Consider the following 12,010-nt stretch of genomic DNA (forward strand, 5'->3'; position numbering starts at 1 on the left):
CCGGGGCCATGGGCTCGTGGGCGCCGCAGCAGCTGCTGTGGCGGCGGCCGCGGTCTCGGCGCAGCGGCTCTCTGTGAAGGAAGAGACCATCTTTCTGCAGGAGGGGCGCATCCGCGCCACCGACCTGGCCGAACTGCGCAGTGAGATCCTCGAGGCCCCGGAGGCCGCCAACACCGATTTGGAGGATTCTTAGGAGTTCTCATCTTACATTCAAGCCCTTTAAGCCATTTTGACAGAGGAGAATCAAGAAGGCGGCTAAGTTAAACAAAGGAACTGCGAACTCCACCGCGCACAGCAATTTCAGGGGCACGAATGGAGGACAGAGCCTCTGCCATCCAGAACTACAGGAGAGATGGCTGAATGGTAGATTTATAGCTAAGAGGGAAGAGGAAACCAGCGAAATCGGAGGGGATGAGGTGTGGAGGCGCGTGGGTCTGGTTGGTGGCGGGGGAAAGGGGCTTTTGTTCCAAACCTAGGGGAGATTAGCTCTCCATCACACTGAAATCCAGCTTCTGGGGACCCGTGGGAGACCCAGATGCCTGCGGGGAGAGGCGGGACTCTTGCGGAGGTGCCAAGCGCCCCTGGGTCTGGGGGAGGCCGCGCTCCCCTGGGTCCGAGTGAGGCCAGGGGTCCATAGATCCAGGTGAGGCCTCGCGCATCTAGGCCCGGGTGAGCCCAAGTGGCCCTGGGTCTGGGAGAGGCCAAACATCCCTGGGTCCAGGTGAGACCATGTGTCCCTGGATCGGGTGAGGCCTCGTGAACCTAGGCCCGGGTGAGCCCAAGTGGCCCTGGGTCTGGGAGAGGCCAAGCGTCCCTGGGTCCGGGTGAGACCATGTGTCCCTGGATCCGGGTGAGGCCTCGTGCACCTAGGCCCGGGTGAGCCCAAGTGGCCCTGGGTCTGGGAGAGGCCAAGCGTCCCTGTGTCCGGGTGAGACCATGTGTCCCTGGATACGGGTGAGGCCTCGTGCACCTAGGCCCGGGTGAGCCCAAGTGGCCCTGGGTCTGGGAGAGGCCAATCGTCCCTGGGTCCGGGTGAGACCATGTGTCCCTGGATCCAGATGAGGCCTCGTGCACCTAGGCCCGGGTGAGCCCAAGTGGCCCTGGGTCTGGGAGAGGCCAAGCGTCCCTGGGTCCGGGTGAGACCATGTGTCCCTGGATCCGGGTGAGGCCTCGAGCACCTAGGCCCGGGTGAGGCCACGTGCCCCTGGGTCTGGAAAAGACCAAGCGCCCCTGGGTCCAGGTGAGACCATGTGTCCCTGGATCCGGGTGAGGCCTCGTGCACCTAGGCCCGGGTGAGCCCAAGTGGCCCTGGGTCTGGGAGAGGCCAAGCGTCCCTGGGTCCGGGTGAGACCATGCGTCCCTGGATCCGGATGAGGCCTCGTGCACCTAGGCCCGGGTGAGCCCAAGTGGCCCTGGGTCTGGGAGAGGCCAAGCGTCCCTGGGTCCGGGTGAGACCATGTGTCCCTGGATCCGGGTGAGGCCTCGTGCACCTAGGCCCGGGTGAGCCCAAGTGGCCCTGGGTCTGGGAGAGGCCAAGCGTCCCTGGGTCCGGGTGAGACCATGCGTCCCTGGATCCGGATGAGGCCTCGTGCACCTAGGCCCGGGTGAGCCCAAGTGGCCCTGGGTCTGGGAGAGGCCAAGTGTCCCTGGGTCCGGGTGAGACCATGCGTCCCTGGATCCGGGTGAGGCCTCGTGCACCTAGGCCCGGGTGAGCCCAAGTGGCCCTGGGTCTAGGAGAGGCCAAGCGTCCCTGTGTCCGGGTGAGACCATGTGTCCCTGGATCCGGGTGAGGCCTCGTGCACCTAGGCCCGGGTGAGCCCAAGTGGCCCTGGGTCTGGGAGAGGCCAAGCGTCCCTGGGTCCGGGTGAGACCATGTGTCCCTGGATCCAGATGAGGCCTCGTGCACCTAGGCCCGGGTGAGCCCAAGTGGCCCTGGGTCTGGGAGAGGCCAAGCGTCCCTGGGTCCGGGTGCGACCATGTGTCCCTGGATCCGGATGAGGCCTCGTGCACCTAGGTCCGGGTGAGCCCAAGTGGCCCTGGGTCTGGGAGAGGCCAAGCGTCCCTGGGTCCGGGTGCGACCATGTGTCCCTGGATCCAGATGAGGCCTCGTGCACCTAGGTCCGGGTGAGCCCAAGTGGCCCTGGGTCTGGGAGAGGCCAAGCGTCCCTGTGTCCGGGTGAGACCATGTGTCCCTGGATCCGGGTGAGGCCTCATGCACCTAGGCCCGGGTGAGCCCAAGTGGCCCTGGTCTGGGAGAGGCCAAGCGTCCCTGGGTCCGGGTGCGACCATGTGTCCCTGGATCCAGATGAGGCCTCGTGCACCTAGGTCCGGGTGAGCCCAAGTGGCCCTGGGTCTGGGAGAGGCCACGCGTCCCTGGGTCCGGGTGCGACCATGTGTCCCTGGATCCAGATGAGGCCTCGTGCACCTAGGTCCGGGTGAGCCCAAGTGGCCCTGGGTCTGGGAGAGGCCAAGCGTCCCTGGGTCCGGGTGAGACCATGTGTTCCTGGATCCAGATGAGGCCTCGTGCACCTAGGCCCGGGTGAGCCCAAGTGGCCCTGGGTCTGGGAGAGGCCAAGCGTCCCTGGGTCCGGGTGCGACCATGTGTCCCTGGATCCGGATGAGGCCTCGTGCACCTAGGCCCGGGTGAGCCCAAGTGGCCCTGGGTCTGGGAGAGGCCAAGCGTCCCTGTGTCCGGGTGAGACCATGTGTCCCTGGATCCGGGTGAGGCCTCGTGCACCTAGGCCCGGGTGAGCCCAAGTGGCCCTGGGTCTGGGAGAGGCCAAGCGTCCCTGGGTCCGGGTGCGACCATGTGTCCCTGGATCCAGATGAGGCCTCATGCACCTAGGTCCGGGTGAGCCCAAGTGGCCCTGGGTCTGGGAGAGGCCAAGCGTCCCTGGGTCCGGGTGCGACCATGTGTCCCTGGATACGGGTGAGGCCTCGTGCACCTAGGTCCGGGTGAGCCCAAGTGGCCCTGGGTCTGGGAGAGGCCAAGCGTCCCTGGGTCCGGGTGAAGCCAGAGCCTGGGTCCGGGTGAGGCCGTGTGCCCCTGGATCCATCCGGGTGAGGCTGGGTCCCAGGCCCGGGTGAGACCACGCGCCCCTTGGGTATGGGTGAGGCCACGTGCCCCTTAGTCCGGGTGACGCCGTGCCCCTGGGTTTGGCCGAGACCAAACCAGAGGGAGTCGGACCTCCGTTACCACCATTTGTCCACCATCCAGAGCTGGGGGGTCAGTGCTGACATGTACACATAAGGAACTACTGGACATTGATATTGAGTCTCAAAAGAACTGTTGGTCCAGGGGGAAGCTCGCTACAGACTGATTCATTTGCCTGTCAGCATAACTATTATTGCTCGTCTCACATTCAGTGCTTATTAGTATATATCTAGTGACATATGATCTCGCTCATCTAGGGGAAATGATGAACAACATAGACTGAGGAACAAGAACAGAACCAGAAGCAAGGAGGCATCGATCGGACTATCGGGCCTCAGAGGGAGGATAGGGGAGGGTAGGGGGAGGGTGGGGGGAGGGGGAGAGTTCAACCAAAGGACCTGTATGCATGCATATAAGCCTATCCAATGGTTAAGTTCAACAGGGGATTGGGGCATGCGTGGGGAGAGGGGTGGGATGGGAATGGGGGGATGAGGACAAATATGTGACACCTTAATCAATAAAGAAATTAAAAAAAAAAAAAAAAAAAAAAAAAAAAAAAAAAAAGGTAGATTATAAAGACCATCAGTCATTTGGAAATTTCCTATTTCTTAAAAAAGAAAAGAAAAGAATGGTAAGCATAAAGGAAGTGTTAATAACTTTACGGGGGGGGGGGGGGGGGAGAGACAGAGAGAGAGAGGATGGAGCGCTTCCCTTTTGTTCCCCAGGGAAGCTCCAATCGCTGCTTTAAGTAACAATGGCCGCGCTGTGGGCCGGGCAGAATTCTAAGTCAGCTTCCAAACAAGCCTTCACTAGGAGTGCCCAAGCCAGCAAGTCCCTTGTGTCTGGATTCTCCCAGTTCTTAGAAGCTAAAGGGCTTTTTGTTTATTGTGAAGCTGATTCCTTGCGGGGAGGCTGTTGTTCATTTATGTGTTTATTTTCACAGGTTAATTTTGTTTTTATTGACTGGTCACACCAGCAAAGGAAGAACACGGAAGTGCATGTGATTGATAGGAAGTTGAGCTTCTCTCTCTGTGACCCACACGTCGCCTGTTTCTCATTTATTTCCTGTGCTAGGAGAGAGAGTGTCTTGGCCTTGCCCTTTCTCTCTATTTTTGCACACACATGCACACACGTAGCTACATGCCTTTTTGTAAACATAGAGGAAATCATATAGCATTCACCCGTCTGCAATTGTGTTTTAATCAACAATACCAACCTATAGCCCATCTCGGTCCTCCAAGCCTTTCTGAAGTCATTCTTGCTCCTTTAAAACCATGGATTTCCCCTGCTTTTAGAGGCACTTTATGGCTCTCAGGAAAGCGTTCCAGCACAGGAGGCGGGGCTCACGCCCCCTCTTGACTAGAGGAAATGGTGAATTTCTGTCCCCCATGGCCCTGTTCTGGGCTAGTACCCAGTAGACCAAGCACACTCCCGGGGAGCTGTGGCTTCGAGCATCTGGACCAGGGCAGCTCCCAGAGCCACAGAGAACTTCTTGCAAGGGCTGTGCCTGAGGAGGCAGGGGTCTCACCACCAGGACCAACGGCCCCTCAATCTGCCGGGCTGGGAAGCGTCTGCTTTCTTTCCCCGGCCTGGTCACTAGTGGGTTCTGTCATTTGATTCAGAAAGATGAGGCTGCTGAAAAAACAGGCGGCCACAGAGCTCCAGGAAATAGCATGTAGCCCTTCTCTGTGTGTGTGTGCACGCATACACGCATGTTTTCCATACATCTAAACGCTTTCCTGAGAGGCATGAAGTGCCTCTAAAAGCAGGGGAAATCCATGGTTTTAAAGGAGCAAGAATGTCTTCAGAAAGGCTTGGAGGACCGAGATGGGCTATAGGTTGGCCAGGGGCTGGTGTTGTTGATTAAAACACAATTCCTGCCAAGAGGAAAGGCAGGAATCTCCCGGCAGCAGGCAGACCCGCCCAGAGAGGGCCCGAGGCCCAGCCAGGTTCATTTAGCCCATAATTCTCCCAGCCGACAAGCGCCAGCAGCCCCTCCGAAGATAGCCCAGTGGTTGCAGACACACTCAGGATCAGATTGCTGGGTTCAAGTCTGGGCTCTGCCTCTCACTGACACTGTGCTTTAGTCTCTCTATTCCTCAGCTTTAAAATGAGGAAGAATACATATCCAAATCTCTTATCAAAACCTTAACAGCCAGATATGCTTTGGAATGCAAATTTTTCATACTTTAGAAATGTGATGTGGTACTTTATTATTATTATTATTATTATCATCATCATTATCATTATCATTATTATCACATTCAGGTGCAAGAGACAACCAACCAACTAACCAATTAAAATAAATGTCCCGTCAGATTGTAATGGGCATTAGGAGGAAATAAACAGACTGCCTGGTGGAGGGGAGCCTTGCAGGGGGGTGGGGGAAGGCTCCCAGCCCTGACGGATGAATAGGAACCAGCCGTTGAAGAAGATCTGTAGGCCTGGCCAGTGTGGCTAAGTGGTTGAGCATCGACCTATGAAATGGGAGGTCACGGTTCGATGCCTGGTCAGGGCACATGGCCAAGTTGCAGGCTCCATCCCCAGTAGGGGGCGTGCAGGAGGCAGTCAATCAATGATACTCTCATCATTGATGTTTCCTATCTCTCCCTTCCTCTTTGAAATCAATAAAAATATATATTTTTTAAATGCAGCAAAAGAAACAAAAAGGGAAAAGAAATAGGTGGGAATTTTAAATATACAGACATTGAAAATGGACGAGGAGAACTAAAGAGTTCTCACGGGGTGTGGTGGGGGGACCAGCGGCATCAGCATCCCCGGAGCTCGTTATAAATGCGGAGTCTCTCAGGCCCACTGCACAGCTGCCGAGTCGGGATGCTCTGGTCCACTCCTTCCTCCCACAGAGCAAGGCTCCACATTGCCAACAGTCAGTGAGCACCACTTAAAGCTTTCAACTCCCCTAAAAGCTGGCTCTTACTATCCCCATTTCACAGATGAGGAAACCGAGGCTCAGAGGGTTTTAGCCACTGATCCCATGTCATCCGTTTGTTAAGTACTAGAATAAAGTTTCCGACTCAAGCCTTCGAATCCCAAGCCCACACTGTTAACCACAACTTTTTCTTGCCCTGCAGAAAATAACAGGAAATAGTCTCCCTCCTATAAAATCTCCAGGGAAGGAGGCACGACATTGCCCTGAGCCCACAGTCCTCCAGGGTTCTGGCTCAGAACCCCTGCACACTCTTCGAAATCACGGATGACCCCAAAGGGCTTTTATTTGAATCAGGTCAGTTTATAGTTACCTATTCAAAATGACATCTGAGAAATTTCTGCAATGTATTTCATTCATTTTTCAAAAACTTGGTGAGTAGAGTGGCACTATTTTTACTTTTTAAAAAATATGTTCTTATTGATTTCAAGGAGAGGGAGAGAGAGATAGAAACATCAGTGATGAGAGAGAATCATTGATTGGCTGCCTCCTGCATGCCCCCTACTGAGGATTGAGCTTACAACCCGGGCATGTGGCCTGACCGGGAATCGAACCGTGACCTCCTGTTTCATGGGCCGCTGCTCAACCGCTGAGCCACACCAGCCAGGCTATTTTTACATTTTTGCAACTACCTTTAATGTTCAGCTTCGTAGAAGGCAGCTTCAGCCACAGAGTTGCTTTTCATTGGGATGGCTGCGATATCACACATCATGCGATCTCTGGAAAACGCACTGTGTGCATGAGTTTCACTTTCACTACCAGTGTGACGAATGAGAGGGGGAAAGCAAGTAGCATGCATGTGTCACTGTAGAATGGCTTGTAGCCCTTCTCTGTGTGTGAATATACCGAAAGAGTCCCAGGGGCCCCCGAAGGACCCTCCCCTGCCCTAGGCCATGTACCACGGCTGCCAAACCCATCCAGGAATTCTAGAACAGAAAAAAATAGTACATGTGCTCTCGGGCCAATGGGGAACCTAGACTTGTATATAAAAATCTCCAAGGATCATTGCCCAAGGGACACCAAACTCGTTTTTAAACGTTGGTAATTATATCCTTTCCCAGGGCTGCCATAACCAATGACCATAAACTGAGTTTCCTAAAAGAGAAGCAATTTGTTCTCACGGACTTCTGGAGTCTGGAAGTTCAAAATAAGGTGTCAACAGGGTTGGTTCCTTCGGCAGGCTCTGAGGGAGGGTCTGTCTCAGGCCTCTCTCCCAGCTCCCGGTGGCTGCCAGCTATCCTTGGCTTGTGACCACACCACTCCCATCTCTGCCTCCACCCTCGCATGGTGTTCCTCTTTTGTTCCTTTATGTCCAAATTTTCCTCTTGTAACGATACCAGGAATGGAATTAAGGCCCACCCCAATCCAGTATGACCACATCTTAACTTGATAACATCTGCTAAAATAGCTGCCTCTGACTGGCAGGCCCTCGCTCATTTGTCCACACCCTCACTGCAAGCAGGGCTGGAAATTCATTTGTGACATTTTCAGTTTTTCTGGTGAAAAGTGGACTTTGCTTCCCACCAAGAATCATAAGGGGGCAACTCCCTGAGTTTAGGATTGAAATGGTAAGTGACTAAAGAAGGATAAACGCTCAGTCTCGCTGATAAACTGATAATCTCAGGACTTTGTCTGCTGGACGCCTAAGAGCACGAACTCTGATAACCAGCTCTGGAATCTAACTCAGTCTGCATTGGCCAAAGACCATGTTTAAATATTTTTCCAACTTCCTCATTTAAATGTAAAACTTGAACCCTTGATGGATATCGTAACTTTCCAGAAAAGCTGAAGATAGACGATTTGGCCAAACTCCTGGAATATATTTTAGTGTGGGCGGTGTGTTGTAGAGTTGTCATTGCCACAGGCTCTGCCTCGTCTTTGGGAAAAGAATTTGAGCTCTCTGGGCCTGGATCTTTTCTGAAAATCGGCCTAAGGATGATGGCAGAAAATGCTGGGCTGTTTCAAGTGCCGGCTTCCTTCATCGTCACGATCATTGTTATTCCCCTTCTCTACAGGAAGCCACTCTTGACAACTCCAGAGGGCATCGTACTCTACCTGAGGGAACACCTGGAATTAAGCTACACGACAGCGTAAGAAGCATTAGTCACTTACTGAGGTGCACACAGACTAGATGTAAACCCAGCTTCGATGAAGGCAGAGCCATGGGTACGTTTTTTACCCCCATCTGTGCTTCGTTTCCTTAATGGTACCTTTACCTGGGGGAGTTGGAAAATTGCATAGGGCCCAGGAAGCCACAAGGCTGAGTTAGATCACAAAACAAAAACTGGTATCCCTTCTTATGAGTCCTCAAAACATTAATAACACATCTTTGGTTTGGTTTGGTTTGGTTTGGTTTTTTGGTTTGGTTTGGTTTGGTTTGGTTTTTTTAGTACCCACTCCCTGCCAGAATTGTAAACCTATCGCCTTTCTTTCCTGCAGCCAGCCCTATAGTAGACACAAGAGGTTGCCTCTCAGTGACAGTCTATACTTTAAACCACTTAGTGTAGTTCATCTGCTAAACTGCCCGTGCCGTTGGTCTAAACGCGGCTATAGGAGTGGCCAGCTAATTGGCAACCGAGAATGCACGGTTGGGGATAGTTAGCAAACACCACAGCGGAAAGGACCACACTCCAGCAACAGTTATGGTGCGTGCTTCCTGCAGCTCAGAAACAGGCTTTTCATGGGTGAAATGAGTGACTCGGTAATGAGCCTAATGATATTAGAAATGGATTTGCACTGGTGAACTTAAAGATATTCAGGACAGGTACAGTGACTGGAATGTACTCTAAGATATAATAACCCATCCTTCACCCCTACCTTCCCCTCTTCCCCAACTGATCCTGACACTGTTGAGGAGGTTCCGCCTGTGTCACCTGCCCAGAGAGCACAGAGACCTGCTCTGGAATGTGGTCACCCTGCCTCAGCTGCGCCTCCCCTTCAGGGTGCGGCCACAGCCCCTGAAAGCAAGGAGCCTAGGACGTTACCGGGCTTTGGAACAGGCTGTGTGAACTGTTTTGTGCCTGCTTTGCCAGCGAGCATTTGGCTATCAGAGTGGCAGATTTTGGACGAGACTAGATTTTATGATAACCTGTGTAGCTAGGTTGTGGAGGAATAAGCCAACTCCCACCTCTGCCAAAAATAACCTGAGATTGGCTTGGATCACAACAGCTTACCTGGTACCCAACAGCCATCTCCCATAGCTTCCTTCTTAAGAGCACCCTGATTGGTTCAGCTTTCAGTCAACAACATATTCAAAGATGAGCCCACAACCAGGAAATGAACCATGATTGACAGCTATGGCCCACAGGCAAAATCTGGCCCACCACTTGCTTCTGTAAATAAAGTTTTATTGGGACACAGCCAGGCCTACTCGTTTAGGTGTTGTCTGTGACTGCTGCAATAGTACAGTTGAGTAGTTGTCAGAAACTATATGGCCCACAAATCCTGAATGTTTATCATCTGGCCCTTTACAGAGGAAGTTTGTCACCCTTGATATAAAAGAGCGCCAGTCAACGTTTGTCCGATGACACAGAAGCATAGGTACCACCTGGGAGCTTGTCAGAAATGCAGACTCTCAGGCCTCACCCCCGACCCACCCCGGAATCAGAATATCTGGGGGGTAAAACTTCCCATAAAAGGGAAAGAGAATTCCATGACTTTTTAGGCCAAGTATCCCTTCATCCCTTGAAAGTGGGAGCATTGCTGCCCAAACTAAATGCAGGTGCTGTTAGTCAGGAAGAAGAAGAAATACCTGTTGGCTAGGGAACCCCAACTGTCCTTAGGGTTCATTCTCCTTTAGCTACAGAATTCTAACACACATACACACAGTTCCAAATACTAAGAGTTTGCATGTTCCTCTAAGGCAGGGGTGGGGAAATCTGGCCTGTGTATAAGGCCCGTGAAATCATTGGGCCTGGCCCTTCGAAGGCATGAGGGGTGAGTTAATTAAATGTTTGACCAAATACAGCAGGCTAATCTTTAAGTTGACTCTTTTGTATGGCCTGTGGATGATGTGATAAATATCCAAATGGCCCTTGGCAGCAAAATGGCTCCCCACCCTGCTCTAAGAGGTCATGGAACAGGAGCTGTAGTTAGAGCTAGGCACATTTAGCTTGACGAAAACAACCTGAGGCAAGTCCTGTTATCTCCCTGAACTTTGAGGTTTATTTTCTTTTTTTAAAAGAATAGTTTATTGACTTTTAGAGAGAGAGGAGGGAGAAGGGGAAGAGAGAGACACGTGGATGTGAGAGTACAACATCCATCTGCTATCTTCTGCACACCCTCTACAGGGATCGAACCCACAACCCGGGCATGTGCCCTGACTGGAATCGAACCACCAGTCTCCTGGTTCTCGGGACAATGCCCAACCAACAGAGCCACACGGGCCAGGACTTGAGTTTCTTACGTGTGAAATAAGGACAGTCAGTCCAGACACAGGGTTTGGATCACATAGGATCAATTGAGCTGCAAACAATGGGCTGGCCTGTAAAAAGTGACTTAAACTATTCATTATCTGACATGACAGGCCATCTGCAGGTGGAGAGTTAGAGCATAGATAGGAAGGTGACATGTCACCGAAGATGTAGCCTCTTTCCATATTTCTTCTCTGCCATCTTCCGTGTATTGATCCTTCTCTCCTTTGTGGTGTCAATGGCGGCTACGGCTCTGACCATCGTCTCCTGCAGAGGCAGGAAGAAGGACGGGAGGGATGTCTGTCTCGGGAGTTTCCCCGAAGCAGAATTCATCCTAAGTCTCAGAGGCCAAAACTGGTTCATATAGTTAGCCCTAAACAAGCATTGATCAGGAGAGATAGGGTTACCGTGATTGGGTTAGGCCAGTAGGGGTCGGCAAACGTTTTCTGCTAAGAGCCACACAGTAAATATTTCTGGGTTTCGCACCACCCAGTGTCTCTCAGCACTGCTCCACTGCACTGCGATAGTGTGAAAGCAGCCGCAGTCGATGCATAAGCTGAGTCTGGCTGTATTGCAATAAAACCTTATTTACAAAAACAGGTGGTAGATGGAGCTGGGCCAATGTGACGTTGTTTGCCAATCCTGTTTTATACCATAGTCACTAAAAGGACAGGAGGTAGAATCAGACAGATTCAAGCCCTGGCTTTGCCACTTAGCTGTGTGACTGTAGACAGCTTAACCTCTCTATGCTCCAGTTTCCTTATTTTGTGTAAAATTGAAAATGACCTTTAGGAATCAGAGAAACCATCTAAAAATGGCTTGATGTCCCTCCCCACCTCAAGGAATGTGACTTTGCTTTCCCTTCCCAGCACTCATCATCTTCTGTTCAGGGGCTTGATGACACAGTCACCTGTTTTGTTCCCTGCCAAGTCCCCAGGACCAAGTGCAGTGCCTGACACATGGTAGACACCAAAATAGGAAGAATTGGCTGAATGAAAAGATGGACACAATGGCAGACCGCCTCTTAGGGGAGAAAGAGAATGGAGTTTGGGGTCAGGATTTGGGGGTCATTCAGTCATGTTTTAGCTGAAGTCCCTTATGCACTAAGGCCTCATAGTGTCCTCTAGGAAATGAAAATAAGAACACTTGCTCTGGCCGGTGTGGCTCAGCGTTTAGAGTGTCAGCATGTTCACCAAAGAGTCATGGGTTCGATTCCCGCTCAAAAGCCCATACCTGGGTTACAGGTTTCCTCCCGGGCCCGGGGTCAGGGCACATGTGGGAGGCAGCAATTGATGTGTCTCTCTAACATCTATGTTTCTCTCTCTTTCCCCCTTCCTCCCTTCCACTCTCTCTAAAAATCAATGGAAAAAATATTCTCGGGTGAGGATTAACAACAACAACAAAGATGAACACCCAATGGCATACCTCCTCTTAGAGGGGAAAGAGAATGGAGTTTGAGGTCAGGGTTTGGGGATCCTTCAGTCATGTCTTACTTAG

The sequence above is a fragment of the Eptesicus fuscus genome, chromosome 12, assembly GCF_027574615.1.
Source record: "Eptesicus fuscus isolate TK198812 chromosome 12, DD_ASM_mEF_20220401, whole genome shotgun sequence".
NCBI lineage: Eukaryota > Metazoa > Chordata > Mammalia > Chiroptera > Vespertilionidae > Eptesicus > Eptesicus fuscus.